Source organism: Aegilops tauschii, chromosome 7 (assembly GCF_002575655.3).
Source record: "Aegilops tauschii subsp. strangulata cultivar AL8/78 chromosome 7, Aet v6.0, whole genome shotgun sequence".
NCBI classification, from domain to species: domain Eukaryota; kingdom Viridiplantae; phylum Streptophyta; class Magnoliopsida; order Poales; family Poaceae; genus Aegilops; species Aegilops tauschii.
Genome location: NC_053041.3, coordinates 510,392,250 through 510,407,181, shown reverse-complemented (window position 1 = coordinate 510,407,181; position 14,932 = coordinate 510,392,250). Strand labels below are relative to the sequence as shown.

The 14,932-nt window shown below is 42.9% G+C and overlaps 2 long non-coding RNA genes across 5 annotated transcripts; one reads left to right on the top strand and one right to left on the bottom strand.

Annotated features, from left to right (window-relative positions):
• Positions 1–3,994: 3,994 nt before the first annotated feature.
• On the bottom strand, positions 3,995–10,004 carry LOC120968020 (uncharacterized). Its single transcript, XR_005761958.2, has 2 exons — positions 8,869–10,004; positions 3,995–4,339 (listed from the first exon to the last, which is right to left on the bottom strand). It is a non-coding gene; the product is annotated as an uncharacterized lncRNA (long non-coding RNA).
• On the top strand, positions 4,339–12,620 carry LOC120968019 (uncharacterized). 4 transcript variants are annotated; one of them, XR_005761953.2, is made up of 10 exons: positions 4,339–6,464; positions 6,630–6,684; positions 10,012–10,120; positions 10,189–10,251; positions 10,649–10,844; positions 10,932–11,058; positions 11,184–11,313; positions 11,577–11,653; positions 12,114–12,187; positions 12,313–12,620. It is a non-coding gene; the product is annotated as an uncharacterized lncRNA (long non-coding RNA). The 4 variants fall into 4 exon arrangements; XR_005761950.2 differs by having other exon boundaries at positions 10,932–11,313; positions 12,313–12,387; positions 12,555–12,620; XR_005761949.2 differs by having other exon boundaries at positions 10,932–11,313.
• The last annotated feature ends 2,312 nt before the right edge of the window (positions 12,621–14,932 follow it).

Here is a 14,932-nt window from a genome sequence, read left to right as displayed (position 1 = left end):
CGCCTCATTTCAATCCAATACCTCATTTGAAACCTTCTTGATGCCACTCCCATTGGAATTTAATCTATTACATATTAACAATGCAACACAAAGACTGGTTTATAAAAGTTTGCTTCACCGAGGCGGAGGCTTAGAGGTGACGTCGAGCTATGCTCACGGCACGCCGCCGGTGGGTGCAGGAGGAAGAAGACTTCGACACTTTCAAGGATTTGATTGTAATTTTATCTTTTAATATGGATTTGCATGAAAGGAGTTATTATACTTAATATATGACCTTAGGCCTTTTCGCCAAAAGATTACAATACAAAGACTTGTTTTCAACACAGTGCGGTTCATCCACATCATCCAAATTATTTTAGATGGTTCGGTCTGCATTTTGTGGTTACGATTTTAAATAGAAAGCCAGATCTGCCTAATGAGTAAAATTATAGACATAAATCCTATGGAACACAAACTCCAATGGTTTCTGAACAGATGTATCAACGACAGAGACATTGCATGAAGGAAGTGTTGCTTTGTTTCCATACTAGTAAGGAGAGTCGGCTGAAGTACACATCTATGTTGTTTTTTCCTTCTAAAGCACGCCATTGTATGCTAATGATGCTTTCTCTACCTAGCATGCATGTCATGCAACAATGGAATTGTTCATACGATTTGTGTTACTTGCAATATTGTTAGCTATTGTTGGTAAGATATTGCACATATGTACCCACAAAAAATTACATATCGCTCTCTGCGAGCAATATAGAGCGATCGCCTACAATGGCTCCCACCTGGGCTGGCCCCTTGAACGAATTTTTTCTGCCCGTGTTCGCTCGGGAGTGGCACGTTCACTCCGGCATAAGAGGCCTAGTTTACCGGTTTTTAGGAAGCTTCTGGAATTCTAGAAGTTTTTTACTTTTTTTTTCTGTTTTTCTACATCTTTTTTCTAGTTTATTTTCTATATTTTTCTTTCTTTCCTTTTTTGTTTGTTAACTGCTTTCTTTATTAATTTGTGAACATTTTTTAAATTCATGAATATTTTTAAAATTCGCAAACACTTCCTCAATTCACAGACATTTTTAAATACTTGAACATTTTTCAAATTTTGTGAACAGTTTTTCATTTTTTCCACTTTTTAAAATTCATTTACATTTTTTAAATTCACGAACATTTAAAAAAATCTATGAACATTTTTTAATTCTATGATGTTTTTCAAGTTCACGAACATTCTTTCAAGCCAACACTTTCCAAATTCGCAGAAATTTTTCTAATTCTTGAACACCTTTTCTAAATTTGCAACAAAAATCTGAATTCATGAACTTTTTAAAATTCACAAACATTTTAAATTCATGAATTATTTCTAATTGGCGAACTTATTTTAAATTTGCGAACATTTTGAAAATTTTATGAACATGTTTAGAATCCAAAAATATTTTTTAAATTCTCCGAACAAATCTCACCCAATGAAGAGGGATTTGGTGGGGGCTTGGGTGGGGGAGAGAGAGGGGAGAGAGGCCGAGCTCGGGGAGGAAGAGGATTGGGGGTGAATGAGTGGGTGGGGGCCTGGGTGAGCCCCCAACTCACTTAACTCTTTAGTACCGCCAGGGACACCAGCAGTAGGGTCTTATCAACGTCGGCAGAGTTGTCAGAGCCGTTACCCCTACTGCCGAGGTCCTCGGTGGTAGGGTGTGTTACCCAACCGCCAATGACTATGGCGTTACATTTTTTGAAACCAGGGGCGGATCGTGCTTAAGTTTCCAAAAAGGGTCAAAATAGTGATTTCGGCCGTCATGGTATAAGCTAGCACGAAGCCAGATAGATAACAAATAAATAAGCAAACCCCATTGACCCACGTGTGACGAGTCCCCTTCGCCAAAAAACAATAGCAGCAGACGCATCAATAGTGATGACAAAAGCTGACACGGGAAAATAACATTTGTTTAGGATACTGTCAAGTATCAAAGCCAGACACCACTCCCCCTCAGGAGCCACATCTCCTCCTGATGTAGTTCTTCCCCCTGTTGGCCTGTCCACGGACTCTTCCTACAAACCTCCCACTAGTGTATGTCCAGTTTGCGGGAATTCGGAAACCCGAATACTTCATAGACATTTGTGGCACGGTGTTTGATGGCAAAAAAACGTCCGGACACCATGGTCCAGACATTTAGGGGCAGTTTGGAGTACGTTGTTGGAGATGCCCAAGATAACTTGCAAGCACTTTGCGGTCAATCTCTGTAGAGGCAAATGACCATTTTGTTCAGCTTTTCATGGAATCGATACTCTTACTTCGAAAGCAGATACAACCAGCCCTCTACATTTGCAAGACATCATTCACTTAAATTTTATGCATCATATTTTGTTTACTAGTTTTATCCCTTTACAAACAAGTAGAAATTCACAGTAATTAATACGCTCTATGTACGCATGCTGTTATGTATCCACTCTAGAGCTTTGTTGAAACCTATACATAGTATGTGTGAATGAAATTTGTCACAATTATTCTACATTCAGGACGCAAATCCTGCTAGTAGCTGGAGAATTACAGCTATGTTTTTATCTTGAAGTTTTTAGTTAATAATATAGATACACGGGCCTTTTCCACCATCCCTCACAGATTAGTTCGTGATCAGCTAATAAATCCGCCTCAAATTGGCATTGCAATAGCAGAGGGAGACCTAGACGGATCGAATGAAATGGACCACAAGCAGAAACACGGTCCGCTTCTCTTATGCGGAGTTTTTTTTTCCCAAGGAAGGCAATCTATGCATGACAAGGCAAAAAATGTATGAGACTGGCTTGTGTTGTGATGCACCCTCCATTTATATATGCCTGCAAATAGTGTGTGTGCTAGGAGCCACAATAGCATATATTTTCTTCTCGAGTGAGAGCTCAGGATGACTGAAGTGTTTCTTTTCCTTCCGTTGTCGAAGTGAAACACGTTTCATGAGATATTCGAGCAAACCAAACAAATAGAAATGAGTACTAGAAAATAGCAGCTGGAGAAGAGATGGATCTTGCGAAGGTAGAAGAGATTGATCCAAGAAATTGTTCGACCAAAGGTGCATTTAGATTTGGCAGATTGTTCCAATGTGCGGCACAGAAACACCTCATTCTGATCCAATATCATTTGATGATTCTCTCTGCAAAAATGAAGAACATCAAGAATCAATCTGATCCAATATCATTTGATGTTTCTCTCTGCAAAAATGAAGAACATCGAGAACACCTGACTTTGATCCAATAGAAACGCCAGATTCTGATCCAAACATTTGATGTGGAACGTTGTGCCTTTTGTGGATATATATATACGCACACACTTTTTTGTCAACAAGTTAATTGGGTTGACCAGTTGGCCTAGTGCCAGCAGTTATTTCTACTAGCAATGCCCGCGCGGCGGCACGCCCCGCCTGTTTATACGCCATGTGAAAAATTCTGTGTATGGTGATATTAAACTTTATTTATTTATTATTTGATTAATTATTATGCTTTTGCTTGTTCGTTTTATTTTTATGTTATGGTATATGTACAGAAATCCTATTGGCGCGGAATTGAAATCTTTCATAAAGAAAAGCTTTTTGAATGAAAAGAGTCTGCGGACTGAATTCATAAAGTAAATCTTCCATAAAGCAGTGTGCTAAAAAAAATTAGAAATCATTATATTCTCTCTGAGCTGAGCGGACTGAATTTATTTGAGTTTTCAAGTTCCAAATTTTTTCCAGTGGTATATATAGCACTATGAAACTGAAAAACCAAATCATCTGTATCAAAGCACGTTAGTATCAAAACCAACTGTTTTCATTCTCTTAATCACTTATTAGCTGCAATTTCGGTAAACTGTTTTTCAGCCTAACAATTTCAGTGCACTGTTTTCCAGACTATAACAACTTCAGTGACACAGGTACAATGTAATGTAATGTAAATTTCAATTGGCCTCTATTTGGACATGTAAATACATCAGGGTTTAATTAAGAGGAAAAACCAATAGCAAGGAATTCCTTCGAACAATAAGATGTAGGTACGATATGATCTCAAGATCAATCATCATTTTCTGAACAACTTGAACTACCTGATATATAGCTACATTCAGGTTTCAAGTTTTAGCATTAGTAATGAAGATAAACAGCATCCGGAATAGCAGCCAACGAATAAATACATAGAAAAGAAATCATCAAGCAGGTGGAACAAAAGAAAGATATATAGAAAACAATAAAGGTAACGCATAGTAGCAAAACCCTGCAGGCAACACTGATCAAGCCGAAACAGCAACACGACCATCCTAAAGTAGAGACGACGAATCAGCAGCCGCATCAACCACAGGACAGAGAGAATCAACAGCTGAAGCAGTGGAGGGAATCGCCTACACCATGAACGCAGCGGGATGAAAAAACATGGTCAAATCTGAAGACTAGCTTATAATTTATAAGCGACCAGCAAACATATAATCCACCAACCGACCTGACAACACGCATAGAGGAAAAGCAATCCAATCCAGAATAAACTCCTTAAGCAGCCACCGCCTAAACTAAGCGATCTCCTGACAAAGCAGTAAATTAAGGTCCGTCGCATCAAGCCGCGCAATCGCAAGATAGCAGCCGCGCGTGAGGTAGTACGGTGAACCTCGACCCTCGTGGAGGTCATCGTGGTCAGCGTGTAGCAGCCTAGCAGGATGGCGCTGGGGGATGCTGAGACTGGAGCGTCGGGAGTCGTCGAGTCAGCGTGCGACAGGGCGGCCACAGCGAGGGGAATGGCCACATAAGATGTTGGGGAGGAGCGGGCAGGAATCGGGATAGGTACGGCGGCGGCAACCAGAGAGGGGATGGTCACATGAGAGAGTTTACCAAACTCCACTGGCGGCTGCGAGCTCGGCGGCATGGCAACTTGGAACAGTCGCCTCCTCCCTGCGACCACCAGCGCCTAGCGCCACCACCGCTCCGTCCTTCTCCGTTCAAGACCATGCCATCCGTTCTGCGACCGCGTGAACATTCTCCCCATGGCCCCTTTCAGCCATCCACCGCCGGGCCGTTCCAGTGGTTGCCTGCCTCGTCTTCCTTCGCGGATGGCCGGTCGCCTTCCTCCGTTGGTCGTTCACAAAGCTCGAGCTTCGCGGACCGCGAGGTCCGGGACGATGGGTTTGGGAGACTCACACATGCGAAACCGGCAGCAGCATCACCCACATCCATGCATTTGATGAGCAGGCGGCACAAAAGAAGACGGTGGCATGAAGATCTCACGGCGAGGGCGTGGCGGGGTGAAGGTATGTTGAGGACGTGGTGCAGTGGGTGCAAGTGCAACAGCGATTAGGACGCACTCCGGTATTTATAGAGACAAACCGCTCCAGAAAAATCGGATCAAGTTGGATCGAGAAAGCTCTGGCGAAAACGATTTCACACGTGTCGAGAACCAACACCACATGCCAGATTTGCATGCAAACACGACCAAAGTGGCACTAGTGAGCGCTGTCCAACAGCGGCAGAAACAGAAAGGGACACATCGATTGGGCCAGAAGCGGCCGGGAGACAAACCGAACGAAGAAACATCGATTGGGCCAGAAGCGGCTGGGAGACAAATCGAACGGAGAAGCAGACGCAAAAGAAGCACGTAAGAAGCGACCACACAAGCCTGCCCCACATGCAGTAAAAAAATGCTAAGTCAACCAAACCAATAGCCACACCCGTTCAAAAAATATGAACCAAATAGCTGAGTACACCACTCGTTTCTACACCGCCAGGTACCAAAAAAAGGGCACGTGCCAAGCCCAAAATTCACCATGGGTCCTTTTCATCCAAATGGATGAATAATAGAGCGAAAACCTTGCCGGATAGAGGCTTGGGTATTTGTCGATAAACCCATTTAGTCAGCCTTCCTAGACAGAAAAGAGAATTCGGAAGAACACTTCACCATAGCACACAAATTAAACCCATTAAGGTTGCGGAAGGAGCGCCTCCTCGCCTATGCCACGTCCCGTGATTTACTGCAGCTCAGTTAACACCTCCCCAATCCCCAAGGTAACTTCACGAAGGCAGTCAACGCACGCGAGACAAGGGCGCCTTCTCGGCGCCTTCTCGTCTGCTCGTATTAATAATTGGCCCACGTACCACTGCCCCATTTCCTTCGCCAAGAAGAAAGAAAGAGATAGAGGAGCCTGCCTTCAGTTGGATCCGACGATGCGTCGTGCTGCTGCTCTGTATTCCTCCCCCCTCTCGAGCGGCTGATAAGGCGGAGTGGCCGGAAGTGGTGGACCGGTGGGGGCGAGGTATGTGTCATGGCGTTTCGGCGGTGGCGTAGCACGGCTTCCTTCCGCTGCATTCGACGACATACGAGATGGCAGTGGTGGTAGGCTGCTGGCAGCGGAGACGCTGGATCAATATCTACCTCGACGCCGGCAAGTCAGCCAGCGGCGACCGCCCCTCCGTGTTCCTCGCGGCGGCGCAAACGGCCATCAAAGACATTTCCTGGAGCAGAAGTTGAAGAAGGACCAGAAGGTATGTTTCCTGGAACTCGGTGACTTCCTCATCAAAGACTATGATTTTGGCCCGAATTGGTAATTGGTGACCAGTTTTTCCTGATTTTTGGCCGACGTCAAACTACTTGTTCTATGTGAATGTGTGGGGAAAGATCACTTATGGGCCAGGTTGTTCTGCTTGCAGGCAAGAGAGAAGGAGGAGAAAAAACTTAAGGCAAGTCAAAACGGCTAGGCTCCAGGTTGGAACATTCGTTACTGAATTTGAAACTATGATCCATTTGAATTGGTTGCCGACGAGTTATCAATTCTTTGAAATAGACTATGCTCCATGCTGGCTGCTAGGCTGCTGATGGCATGGTGTTTGGTTATTTCTTGGACCGCGATAACACCCGATCGTTCGGGCTGGGAGGTGATCGATCCGAACGAATGGTTCGGTGCGAAGGATGGAACAGATCGAACGTTTTCGTTCGGCGTGGGAGCTACCCCCAGACCGAACGCTTCACGTTGGCCCACTAGGACGCTGAACCAGCCAGCCCAAAACAAAATAAGGCCACCGTGGCCAGTTGCATAATGATTCACTAAAACAAGCCTAAAAACCACAAGAAAGGAACAAATGATTTGCCTTCATGTATAAAAATGCCATGGCAAATACACAAAAACAATATTGTAGGCCCAAAAACTGCTTCTGTCCCAATAAATAGAGAAAACACAAAAAAGACCTAAAAATGCGCTGGACCAAGAAAAAGACTCACTGAAAAAAATCTAGGGACAAAGTTGCCATGGTAATTATGACATGGTAATAAAACTAAATTTGCCATGACAGTGTAGATAATTTTGCCATGGCACTAAAACTAAATTTTCCATTGCAATAAAAAAGTATGAAGAAAACGTACAGCCATGGCAATAAAAGGTAAACTTTGACATGGCAGTATAGCTAAATTTGCCATATCAATGAAGCTGAATTTGCCGTGGCAAAAATAGAAAAGCAAGTTTAATTTTCAATGATAGACTAAAACAAATAATTTGACTTGTATGTAAAAGTAAATTTTGCCGTGGCAAGTTTGCCATGTTTTTGAACATATTAAGTTGACATGGCATGGCTGATGGATCAAATTAATAGCCAATGCCTGAATGGGGTGAAACTGATTTACAATCTGTGACCCAAACCTGAACCAACTTTCAAAATTTGACATACAATCAAGAACCTAATGGTGTACAGAGGGTGGTTCCAATTTTTTTTGTACCATCCAACTGTTGAACCAAGCCTGAACCAACTTTCTTTTATTATACAGATTTCCTGTGATTTTCTTAAATTTGCCGTCTCACTGTACAATTTTTCTTAAATTTTCCTGGAAGGTGGCAAAATTTACTTTTTGCCATGTAAACATAAAAAATTTAGTTGATTGATCATGGCAAATTTTAGTTTACGCATCATAGCAAAATTGCATCCTGGAAGATGGCAAACATAGTTATCGAATCATGGCAAATTTAGTTCTCGAATCATGGCAAAGTCATTGCTTTCTTGCCATGGCAACTTATGGTTTTTTAAATTGTCACATAATTCTTTAAATTGTCGAAAACAACACAAAATGACATGGTGAATTTACCTACATCCCCATGGCAATTTTAACACTTTATTGCCATGGCAAGTTTTACTATTTATTTGCCATGGCAAATTTACCTTTTATTAACATGGCAAATTTACCTAAATCCCCATGGCAATATTTAACTTTTTATTGCCATGGCAAGTTTTATTATTTATTTGACTTTTATTAATAACGGCAAATTTACCTAAATCTCCATGGCAATATTGAACTTTTATTGCGATGGCAAGTTTTACTATTTATTTGCCATGGCTAATTGACCCTTATTAACATGACAAAGTTACGTGAATCTCCATGACAATATTTAACTTTTATTGGCATGGCAAGTTTTACTTTTTATTTGCCATGGCTAATTTACCCTTATTAACATGGTAAATTTACCTAAGTTCCCATGGCAATAAACTATTAAGAGAGAATCTATCAAAAATATTGTCATGTGTGAATGAACTAACAATTTATAAATTTGCCATGGTATGAGAATTTGTAATAATCTAAGGAATTTCCATGTTGTGCTAAACATCGTGATTAGAAATTGTCATGTATTATAGGACCAAAAACCTAAATTTGTGTACTAATCACATGACAAAGTTAGTAACTACAAAAATCACAGCAAAAAATTATGTTCTACTCAGATTTTAGTGTAGCATGGCAAATTTCGGGACTATTTCGTACACACATAGTGGCAAAAAATGTGTTCAAAAAAGCTCATAGTACTCAGCATCTAGCAAAATTCATCAAACATCGGTAAAAATGGGGAAAATGGGACGTTGTACATATGCACACACAAAAACTGCAGAAGGAGAGCGACGGCGCATCAACCTGTCGGATCCCCCTCGCCCGTGGTGTAGCTCGAGCTCGAGCACCTCCCCGCCGGGCTCCCATCGGGTCACCCCCCCCCGCGCGGACGCATGGCACTGTCCCAGGGGATTCGTCGCCGGGCACCCGACTCCGCTCTCCGCCCGGTGCACGCCGGGAATGGCTGGACTCGTCGCTGCCTCCCCCAATTCACCGGTCGGGAGCAGAGATGGCACGGCGTTGCTTTGCTCCGCCGCCGCGCATGCTGCTCCTGTACGCCTCAGCCGCCGCCGCGCCCGCCCTCTTCGCGTGATCACACCTCGAGCTGGTCGGTGAGCTTGAGGAGGGAGATGACCAAGATGCCCGCCGCCGCATCGTAGGCGAGCGGGCGGTACTCTTCCTCCGCCACGGCCGCACCTCTAGCCGGTGGGGGCGAACCAGAGTCACGCCGCGCTTCGGTGAGCATCGCCTGAACGAGCTCGAGGAGGGGAGACGGCTGCCGCGGCGGCGCAGGCGAGCAGGTGGCGCTTGGCCTCCGCCACGACCGCACCTCTACGCCGGCGAGGATGACGAGGATGTATGCGGCCTCGACCCCGCCCAACGCGGCGGCGCGGGGAGCTGGCGGCAGCAGCGATCCACAAAGACGTTGTGGAGAGGAAGAGTGGGTGAGGGAAAGAAAGGATAAGGCTGCGGGGGGAGAAGGAGACGAGGTCGTTCGGGAGTTAGGAGGAAAATCCCGAACTAATTCTCTGCTGACTTGGCAGTGTCACCTGCTCTAAGATCTATGCAAACCATCTGACGGCAGTCGAGGCGTTCAGGACTAAACGCTAAAATCCTGACGTTCGGAAGTTATTGAATCTGTATTTCTTTTAAGACTTTGTTTGAGAAATACAAATTAATTATTAGGGAATATACTAATTCTGTGTGAAGCCCCACAACATAAATTTGAGAAGTGTAGATAGAATATGAAATCATAAGCAGCAATGCAACATAGAATAGCTTACCTATAGATTGAGGCGTCTTCTGATAGGTGTGGCCGAATACAACTCCTCTGAACTGAAGTATTTTTTCCTATGCTTGACTAGCGATTCAGAAAATAGTAAATGTATATCCATGGTTAATTGATGATGAGCAGAAGGTGAAATGGATGTCACTGTGGTGATGCAGTTAGCATAATTTGTGATGGGTGCGTGGTGGCCTCCATGGAATGGCATGAAATCACAAACTACAGAGTTGCACATGAGAAGGGCACCCCTGTACACGTTGGGATGCTGAGGTATGTCTTTTTTGTTCATTCAGAGTAGTCAATGGCGATGGTGTTTCAAACCGTAGCATCTTTTGCAGGGATTTACTACTGTCATTCTTTAACGAGAGCAATCTTAAACCCGGGAAGATAATATTCTACAGGTATGTACTTCCAAATATGATGTTAGTATTCGTCGTTGGTGGCGCCTTGTTGAATCACTATTGTTGGGACAATTAAGCATCACCAGCCAAATAAATCTCAGTCCTTCCTCAAGATAGTAGTTGCCCTACGTACAATGGTTGCTAGCCGTCATGGTCAGTGGTAGTTTAAGAACAGTACACTTATTTTCCATTGTTGTCAATTGACGTTGTTAGCTCTATTTTCAATGAATAACCTTTAGCCTAAAGAAGATTTTCATTTGCTTGGCTGCTAATTATTGTGTGAATCTTTGATCTTTACTTTGTGCCCACCTTGTCTGATTTTCTGCATCAGTGGCTAGCAGCAGCATCACATTTTTATGGCTTACCACAGCTGGCATGTTTTTTGTGTGCATTATAGGTGTCCTTGAAAGGGGCATAACGATTGGCAGTCTTGGTTCAAAGAGTTTCCTGACATATGAAAGCAACACTCTCTTTGCCCTTTTCTTTATGATTGAGTGCAACATTGTTGGTGGCAATTGGATCGAACTTCCTGCTCGGATGTATAGCAAAGCAACTCGCATCATGTCCTATTGTCAGCTAGAGTTGGATTGCCTGTATCCTACATACTGAATTTAATGCCTCTATTCTTGTCTCTAAATCGTGATATTGTTCATTCGGTCATTCCTTAAGTCGACCAACAGATATTCAGATTTGGTAAGCCATGGTCCTGAAGGGGAATACTCTAAGATGGCCCTCTTTTGCATATTAAGTTTTGACATCGAATTTGCTGGTCGCAAAGGATACTTCCCAGAACCAAATCATGATCCGGTTATTCAAGTTTATTTTATTACCTTTGTATTTTGATTGATAAGCCACTACATTTAATTTCCAATGTGAATGCCTTTATGTGGTAACTGAATGAGTGTTCTCTTTTTTCTGCCACTGACTTGAAGGAATATATTTTTTAATATATCGATGCTCATCATTGCCATGTCGGGCTCTCTGGTTCATGCTACACAGAAGCTTAGATCTGTAATCAAGCTATGGAAGAGAGTACTGTAAGAGACACTTCTATAAGCAGAGGTATGTGCCTGAATTTACACCTTAATTAGTTCTGTATGGTTTATCTGATTCATGTTGAAATGATTTTCCTTAGTCTGTTAATCGTATAGTAATTACACGGTGTAGTACTATGGAAGTGGTATACTAATTTGGCGTAAGAACTACTGACATGGCTTCGTGTGTACAAATGTTACAGGTTTATGATATCAAGAATTAGCAGCGTGTTTTTTGTTTACTGTTGATTTGCTAACAAACCGTCTCTTATGTTGTTGATTGATATGCAGACTTGCTTTTTTGATTCAGTTGAAGAGCTCTCCTGGCTTAAGATCTTTCTAGGATAATTACGTCGTTAAATCTGAAGGTATATTATTGGTTTCTCAACTCATGTATTGATAAGCGTTTTTTTCATCCTCAATATATTATTGCTTGCCTGACTTGTCCTACATTTGTGAGGTGGCCGAGGAAGTTCAGTTCTTCAGGCGGCGTAAAACTAGAACTGCCTACAGATGATTTTGCTAGTTCGACAGAAACTTAAAATAACCAAGGGAACTTTCTCGGTTTTTTAGTTTTTTCTCTTCTCAGATTTTTGGCTGGGGTATTATCATATATGTCACACAGTAAATTTAGATCTTAATGCAAGATTTAATAGGGATAGATTCTTCTGCCATGTTTAAAAATTAGAATTACAAAGAAGAAAAGAAATTATTAAAGAAGAGATATAGTCGATTTTGTTGTTGAGGTGTTTCTTTGATCTTCCCTAGACCTCTTGTTTTCGGTTCGCATGGTGATGATCTATTTCTTTTGGTGTTTCTCTGGTTCAGGATTCACTCATGTGCCAAAGCCAGCTCAGGGAAGCCTTCCTGTACTCCTGGTCGACCACGACGACCACGACACGGTGAGTAGATTGTGAATCTTTCTTGCACCGTCGGATCGGATTCGATGTGTATATAGTAGTTATGGATTGCTGACAGCTTAATGTTCTGTTTCTTCTGTGTACTATGGTGTGCGTATTGTTTTCAGATCTTAAGCAAGCGGAACGCCGAAGGAGGATCTTGGGGATGACGGAGGCGTCGATGACAACCTCAAAGGCGAGAGGTATTGAGACTGCAAATTGCTTTCATGTCGCTGCGTTTCTTACTTTATGCAACTCCGTCAGTAACTCGGTATTAAGGCCTTATAGTTGGTGGGGAGCAACGAAAAACTGAATTTGTGGATTTTATAATTTGGACTATCTGTTTGATACGTCTGCACTGGTGATGCAGAACATTGATCAAGACAGTGTGGGTTTAGAAATGAGGAAAACAAATTGGCTTGCAGGGTTTAGGCTACTTGTGCTTGTTTTGCCTTGTGATTACTTGAAATTGCAACCTGCAGATTGAATGGGCACTTGATTTGTTAGGACAAAAGGCTGAAGCAATGAAAACTGCTGCTCTTTGAGCTGTAGTACATTTGATTTGAGAGCCGGATGAGGTCCGTTAAATTAGGATTGAAGTCCGCACCATAATTAGGAACACTGAACAAGCAAGGCCATTCAGATGAAGTCTGCACTTAACACCGTGCAGCATTGCTACTAGCTAAGTATCTAATTGGTAACAGAGTAGCCTCCCCAGAGTTGTAGTCGAGGCTTCACGAATAGTTAACTTCTCCACAAACAGACAAGATGCTTGCCAATACCTTGTCATCTTTTAGTGAATCTTCCAGAAGATCAACAATAGATGGAAATGATGTTGAATGGCACAGTTTTGTTGGACAGTGCCTTGATATGGATGAGAATGTTAACAAAGCACCATGTCTTGTGCACCACTCTGGTAATGTGCACATGCTCAACAGGATCTGCATCAGATCGGTGGTCTTGGTCTCATCCATGTACTGAAGAAAGCATATGCTTCAGTACACATAAAACTTCAGGAAAAAAAATCCAACAACAGTGACAGAAGCATGGTCCTTCACAGTAAACATTTGCAAGATGATGACCTTATCGTGTAATGTGCTGATGCAGTGATACCTTACTCGGAAGTACTCCCTCCGTAAACTAATATAAGAGCGTTTAGATTACTATTTTAGTTATCTAAACACTCTTATATTAGTTTACAGAGGGAGTATATTGAAGTACATCACTCCACGTTAGAACATGCTTCCTTCGTCCGGAATTAGTTGACGCTCAAACTAATTCCGGGCGGAGGGAGTATATTTCAATTTTCTTTCAGAGTTGTTTTAGAACATGGCCTAGTTATGGTTCACTTTCAGTGAACACAATGATTATTAATTTCATCTGAACCCCACAAATCCACAACCACGAGGCACACACTAAGTTTTTCTGATAATATTGTAATGATTGAAAAGGTGCCACAGATTACCCGTACTTGAGATAAATGTACCAATTGCTTTTGCAGCAGAACTGCAAACATCATCAGCATCAGTCTACATGAAATCTTTGAGAAGAGTACACCCACGTGATCTGATTGCAGAGCTAACACTTTTGCCTCTTGAGTTGGTGCTACATACAATGATTTAGTTGAATAAATTATAATGCTGGTAAAGCTCGTTTGTTTTCTCCTTTGATCTGAATGGCATGGAAAATCTTCATTCATTTCATTTAGTAATTTTACATAATTTTCTATGCTATTCAGTAAACCTTGCTTTTTTAAAATGAAGCCAAAGCTTTCATCCCTCTTACATAAAAGATAAAACAAATATCGTGATGCTAACAACTACTGTTAGTTTGCTAACAATCGATAACTAATGTGTGTGGACGTATGAAAATGGTAGGATGAGATGCTTTGAGGCGCTGCAGCAATACAAGTGCGCACAACTTCATGTCAAGAGGCGCGCCATGGGCGTGCCCCAGCCCCTAGTATCACAGTAAGACTGGCTACGATACATTGCGCAGGATCTATCACAGCCGAAGATGGACACAGGAGCACACAGAAAGGGGACCACTACTCTGGCAAAATAGCAGGCATGTCAAAAGTTTAAACCAGCACAAAGCGAGATAGGTAATAGAAATAAGCATTGCCCCCACTGACCGCCCGTCACCTTCGCGACAAAACTAACGGAAGTTTTTTTTGAAAAGGAGGATAGACCCCGGCCGATGCATCTGGACGATGCATGCGACCATCTTATTAATTATTAATACATCAATCGGTCTAAAGACATCATCTAGGCAATACCTGTTGCTACTCCTATCCCATTGATGAAGGTGTGCCGAATATCCGGGCCTAATACCAAAAGGGCATCGCACCAAACCCTAACATCTAAAGCCGGATGCCCCAGCCCAGTCACACACCGGGACAGGGTCCCATATCGGACCGACGCACTTTCAGAGGCTGCTGCTGTCATCTTCCACCGGTCAATCTCCAGAGCAGAAATTGACCAATTGACCGTGCCTGGCCTGCTGTCAATGCCACCACGATGCCAGACAACTCCACCATCCTGCACGTATCCGTCCACACACGCCCGTCGCCGAACCTCCGCAACACCATGCCTCCGGGATCCGCCGTCGGTCTTGCGGTGGATGAGACACCGCTGTTCCGCTTGTCCCGTCCAACTAGCACTTGCTCCAAAACGATGCCCTCAGGAAGGACAACGACATCAAAGGTACCATCATCGTCCGATCCGGTAGATCTAGATCTAGTGTTCC